Source organism: Mastomys coucha, unplaced genomic scaffold (genome assembly GCF_008632895.1).
Source record: "Mastomys coucha isolate ucsf_1 unplaced genomic scaffold, UCSF_Mcou_1 pScaffold6, whole genome shotgun sequence".
Classification (NCBI taxonomy): domain Eukaryota; kingdom Metazoa; phylum Chordata; class Mammalia; order Rodentia; family Muridae; genus Mastomys; species Mastomys coucha.
The window spans coordinates 131,691,259-131,697,757 of NW_022196912.1; the positions used below are offsets into that span (position 1 = coordinate 131,691,259).

General features: G+C 43.2%; 1 pseudogene; it reads right to left on the bottom strand.

Moving 5' to 3' along the window:
• Positions 1–4,552: 4,552 nt before the first annotated feature.
• LOC116081134 overlaps positions 4,553–6,499 on the bottom strand; it is a 4,301-nt pseudogene continuing 2,354 nt past the window's right edge.

Below are 6,499 nucleotides of genomic sequence, written 5' to 3' on the forward strand. Positions count from 1 at the left end.
CAAGCTGTCTCTGTGATCCTGTGATTCTGGGATCCTGGGATCCTTGGCTTGTTAGATCACCTGGGAGTAGGGAGTAGGAGAAGGAATCTACATCTCAGTCACTGGGCTGGCGGAGTTCCTGTGTGCCTGGTCCTGCTGGTCCCAGTTACTCCCAGTTGGGACAGATGTTGGTTCCTGCTCACCTCTGATCCTAGGTGTATCAGAATGCCTGGGAGTGGAGGAGCTTCCTCTGGGTGTTGTGGAACTGGCTGCAGAGCTTGCCCCCAAGGTCTGCTCTGGACCCCAGCCCAGACAGACTGGAAGGAACCCAAGTCACTGGGCTGGCGGAGTTCCTCTGTGCCTAGTCCCACTGGTCCCAATTGCTCCCAGTGTTGGGACAGACGTTGGTTCCTGCTCACCTCTGATCCTGGGTGTGTCAGACCGCCTGGGAGTGGAGCTTCCTCTGGGTGTTGTGGGCAACATCTCCTGTTTTTAAAGTTGATTTTATAATTTGGCTATTTGGAGTCCCACTGAAAGGAGTGGAAAGGTATTTCTGGACCAGAGCACTTGGTGCAGCCCACCCATGACTACCCATGGAACATTGTTGAGCCATTTGTTAAGGTCTCTTAGAAATGGGTAGGTGTCTTAATTAGTCTTCTATTCCTATGAAGAGACAATGAAGAGACACCATGGCTATTAAACTCTTTATAAAGGAAAACATTAAAATGGGGCTGTCTTACAGTTTCAGAGATTTAATCTATTATTGACACAGTGGGAAGCCTGGTAGGCAGCACATGATGCTGGAGAAGCTGAGAATTTCCTATCAGGCATCAGGGTGGGTGGGCAAAGAGAATGTCACTGGCTCTGGATTGGGCTTTTGAAACCTTGAAGACCATACCCCCAAGTAACATACTTCCTCCAACAAGGCCACATATACATCAATAAACCCACACCTCCTAATAGTGCCACCACTCCCTATAGGCCTAAGGGCTTATTTTCATTCAAACCACCACAGAGGAGGATTCTGTTTTGTTGTCTTTGAGCTTTTCCTGGGTTCATGCTCTCAGATGTACGACTTACTTTAGTGAGTTTCTCAGGTTTGGGTTTGGAGTTACACTTCTTCACTGTGAAGGAGCTCACACTTTGCACTGGGAGCATGTACCCTGCTCAGTATTGGGCTTCTCCAATATGCTCAGATCTAGATCATTTACACCTCTGATCAAGGCAGAAGGTGGCTGCTTGGGAATACTTTAGAAAGTAGCAAGGAGCCTTGTTTAATTGTCAACCACATCTAATTCTCAGCTGCTGCCCTGAAGATATTGTTTGCTCTTCTTTATGCAAAAGGGAGTAAGCCAGATTAATTGCTTTTCTATAGCACATCCATCTCTCCTTCTGCTTTGTGCCTCTGAGAAGATATGTAGTACTGGTAGGGTTTTATGAGAAAGACCTGTGGTGCTTCTAATCGGAGAGTCTAATAGGAACATCTCTAAGCACAGGAAGTCCTGAGTCCAGTGCTGTGAAAGAGCACCTGTGCAGACAGTCCACTCTCAGAAGCCAATCAGAATGCATGCAAGTCATCTATCATGAGCCAGCTGGGTCCATGAATCAGCTTGGTCAAGCCCTCCAACACTTCTGGCCCTATTTCACATCCTTAAATGTGTCTAGCTGTTTCCACCTCAGGGTCTTCTGTCAGAATTGTTCTTTTCTTCTTTATTGGCTAATTAAATCCTTCTCAGTTTTCAGATCTCAGAGTCAGTCAAGTCCCCAAAGAGAACATGTACACTGGAAATGATCACTACCCTTCCAGCCCCTAGAAGCACCAATCACATTTCAGTTATGGTATAAAACAAGTAACTTGTATTTTAAAGTACCAAACTGGTGAAGTGTCTTCCTGGAGGACAAAATATGATTTGAATGGGAAGCTAAAGACCAGTATGTCCAGGCAGACCTGTAAGAAAGAACAGAAACTTGGGCAGGGAGTAACAAGTTCAAGGCCTACCTGGGCAACTTAGTGAGCCTTTAGCTCAACATTTACAAGTAAAGAGAAAGATTGAGGGTCCAGGGTCTACTGGAGTGCTTGTCTAGCGCCCATGAGGCTCCAGGTTAGATCCCTGTCACTGGGAAAAAGTATCCATACACTAAAGACATTTGTTTACAAAGGTATAATTAACCAATCCAACAATCTGTATGAAGTTTGTACTCAATGCTAGTCAGTGAAATGCATGAATTTGCCCTGCTTTTTTTGTTGAAATGCTACAATTAAAACTAATATTTTTTGAGATATAAGTTATATATTACATTCTTTTTATTTTGCATGTATGATATTTATAAATGTATGTTTGTGTATATGCATGCATGTGAAGGCCAGAGCTTACCACTGAGAGTCTTCCACCATCACATTATTTAAGACAGGGTCTCTCTCTCTCTCTGTCTCTCTCTGTCTTTGTCTGTCTGTCTGTCTGTCTGTCTGTCTGTCTGTCTGTCTCTCTCTCTCTCTCTCTCTCTCTCTCTCTCTCTCTCTTTAACCCAGCATTCACTGACTGGCTGGACTGACTGGCCAGGTAGCTTCAAGTCTCCTCCTGTCTCTGCACCCCCAGTTCCTCTGACAGTTTTAGAGTTATATACATGTGACCCATGTAGCCATGCCTAGATTTTACATGGGTTCTAGGGATCCAAACTCAGGTCTCTGTGATTGGACATCAGCCACTATAGCAACTGAGCTACTTCCCCAGCCCTAAATCTAGTTTTAGATATTGAACTCTCTTAGCCTTTGTGGAAGATGAGTTTTAGTCAAGTAGATTAGGACTTTCTGTTGGGTTTCAACATTCAAAAGACACTTAATGAAATTGTAGAGATTGTTTTACTTTGAGTTATAAGGTTATATACATAAGGCAATAAATCTTGGATTCTTTCTCAGGGGCCAAACAGTCAAAATTTAATTGTGCCAAGATAGAAAACAATATGAAAGTTTAGATTCCTTGAATATAACAAGAGGAGTATAAAGCTCAAAAAGCGTTTTTTCCCCTACAAAAATGAAAATCTAGGTATTGAACATAAGATCGGAGAAGGCTGAAGAACGGCTGCTTATTAAAGTCTAAAACCAGTAATAAAGCAGATATTTAAACAATTTAAACCAAATGTCCAATCTTACTCTCAAAAGAGCATGTGCTCTGTAAAACAGCCAAGAAAACTATACGTATGGATCTATCTTAACCTTACCAGGTCTTACGCTTGCACCATAGGTATACTATAGTCAATATTTAGTTCCATCTCTACAATGTGGTGTATATATCTTTTCTTACAAATTAGACAGAAAGAACCTTAAGCCTGAACTTTTAATAAGTTTTAGGGTCAAATCCTCTGAGTTTTTAATGCAGGGCTCAATCATAATCAGTAACTGTCACTGCTATTGAGAGAAGTAGAGAAGGAAGGAAACTAAGAAAAACTTAGAGGCTACTCAGTTAATTAGCTGCGAAGGCAATCTCTGCTACATAATTAAAATCAAGAAAGCAAAGTTCAGGGAGGAATATGGCAGGCCTGGGAAGCCCAAGCAGACTGTCTGTCCTGTGTCTCACTAGTTCTAACCCTGGCTTCTCCACCTGGAACTTGGAATAGATGGATTTTGTTTCACAGAAATTAATGAATATCCCTATTCTGCCTTCAGGGGAAGATCTAAAATGCCTTTCATTTCTCCAAAGAAAAAGGTTATAAATGCTATACATTCTTATACCAAGCAACTACAGTGACTAGCAAAGGAAATTCATTTTAAAAGATTAGAATACAACTGTCACTGTTGTATAGCTTAATAAATAAGAACTGAAATTTTTATTTATTCATAATCTAGAAGCCAGGTGTGGTGGTACTCGCCTTTAATCCCAACTTGAATGTCAGAAGAAGGCAGATCTCTGTGAGTTCAAGGTCAGCCTGATCTACATAGCACATACCAGGATTACATAGGGAGACCCTGTCACAAAAATATAAAAAAAAATCATAATTCATCAGTAAGAATTTTTCCATAAACACATCAATATATTTATATGTTAGAAACAGGCACAAGGAGGGGGCACTGGCTCTCAGCGGGGCCCACTTCCACATCCAATCACCTACACACAGAAGCAGCAAGGGTGTTACATGTGGCAGCTTTTAGAGAAAGAGGGTTAGGTCTGGGCCTGGCTCCTCAGGGAAACTAGCCCTTGAGATTTAGGAATGTTCTGATGGGGAAAATGGTGAGGGGTTCAACAAGATGAGTAAAAAAAAGAGCTTAGCCTGAGTTTCTACTCAGTGCCCTCCAACCCTAAGTAGCAAAGGACATAGCCCTCCCTCCCATTTCAAGATGGTCTACCAGAGCTGGGGCTAGCACCAGAGCTGGGGTTAGCAGAGGAAGATAAAGACAGAGCAGCAGAGAAGAGATCTGGGGCCACCTCACCATCAGGTCCTGAGGAAATGGGGCAGGGGATTAGAGAAGGAGAAGCCTGTTTGAAAGAGGAGACCCCAGCAAAGTGAGAGAAGGCGGCCAGGCCCACTCTTGGTCCAGGCTGGGTTGCCAGGGTCTGAGTTGAGCAAAGTTCATTTTTTAACGATCTACAGAAAAGGAGCAGGTCCAAGGGAATAGGACATCTGTTCTTATTAGGGTGGGCCTCTGGTGCCCTGGGTGGAAGTAGCCCGTCTCTTGGAAGATCAGGTCCTTTAGCTGCTCCTTGGGAAAATCATCCAGCTCCATCCATGTCAAAGGAGACGAGCTCCTCAGCCATCTGTCGGATCATAGTACTGTTGCAGGTAGCGGTGAGCCAGTGCTTCTCTACTGTGATGTGATTGTTCGGGTTGAAGGTTAACATCCGGTCCAGCAAGTCAAGAACTTTGGAGTCAGATTTGGGAAAAAGCTTGGCCCAAGCCACCTTGGTTTTAGAGGGCAGAGACTGTAGGGAGTTTCGGGACTTTATAATAATGATACAATTAAGGCCTCCTGGGTTGGAGAACCCAGGATACTTAGAATGTGATTGAGCTGGTCCAGGTAGTGCTTGCAGGGGAAGATGGGCTGGTTGGAAAGCATCTCAGCCAGAATTCAATCTACAGACCAGATGTCAATGGACTTGATGTAGCGCTTTGAGTTAATCATGATCTTTGGGGCTCCGGACCAGTATGTATGGCTATGTACTTGGTCAGAAAGCCGGTTTGGCCATGCTCAGGGTCAGCAATCCAGGCTAGGCCAAAATCACAGATCTTAAGGTCACAGGTGGTGTTGATGAACAGATTGGAGGGCTTCAGGTCCCGATGCAGCACACTGACTGAGGCCCCAGAGGATCTGGTAGAGGAAATAGCAGATGTTGACCACATCTGCTCAGTTGCTGGCTCTTAAGCAGGTCCTGAACAACGTAAACATCCCTCAAGGCTTCCAGGGTGAGGAATGTCTCAGATGTCTATGACATTCTCATGGCAGAATCTCCCAGCAAGATCTGGATTTCCCTCAGCATGTGGGGACAGTAGGTTTGATTCTCGAAGCGGCCAATCTTCTTGATGGCCACTCTGGTCTTGCGCATGTGGACATAAGCAGAGCTGATTATGCCATATGCGCCCTCGTTGATATACTGCACCTGCGTGTAACGTGGACCCACGACAAAAGGTTGCTTCTTCACCACCTCCACCTCCCTATCCCCCGACCCCCCTGACCACCGGGCTGACCCTGGTCTCCCTGCCCCTGCTCTCCCACCTCACCACACCTAGTACCACCCCCTTTGTCGCTGCCCTAGGCATCTCCCCAGTAAAAATGTTTTAATGGTGAGTTAGTAAATCCATAAATATATATATACATATACATGTATATATATATATATATATATATATATATATATATCCTTTAATACTTGATAGGTCATCTGCTGGTACAGCTAAATCTTGAAAGTATAGATTTTTCCTGTTTTGATAGCTACCCTGACCTATATTTGCATCTTTAGATCTCTTAACATTGCTACTATTATGTTGACATATTAGCATTATCAGCTTTTAAGCATAAAAATTTTATAAAACGATCATTATATTTTTACTTACATGTTTAATTATCACTTGATTTTTCCTTTTTATTGAAAATAGTTTTTTTTTCACATAATATATCCTAATTATGGTTTCTCCTCCCTCTACTCCTCCTAGTTCCTCTCTACCTCCCCTTCCATCCAGATCCACTCCCTTTCAGTCTCTCATTAGAAAACAAACAGATTTCTAAGGGATAATAATAAAATGAAATAAAGTCTAATGAGATAAAACAAAAGCTAACACATCAAAATTGAACAAAACAAACACAAGTGAAAGAGCCCAAGAGAAGGCACAGTAAATAGAGACACACATTCACACACTCACCAATCCCATAAAGACACTGAACTTGGAGACATAATATAGACACAAAATACCTCTAGATAAAAGAAGGGAGGGCACATCAGGTGGTCTCCTACAGAGTTAAGGAAGTAGGTTTGAGGGAGAGGAGTGAAAGGTAAGGAGCCACAGTTAGCTTACCTGCTTCCCCCCCGCA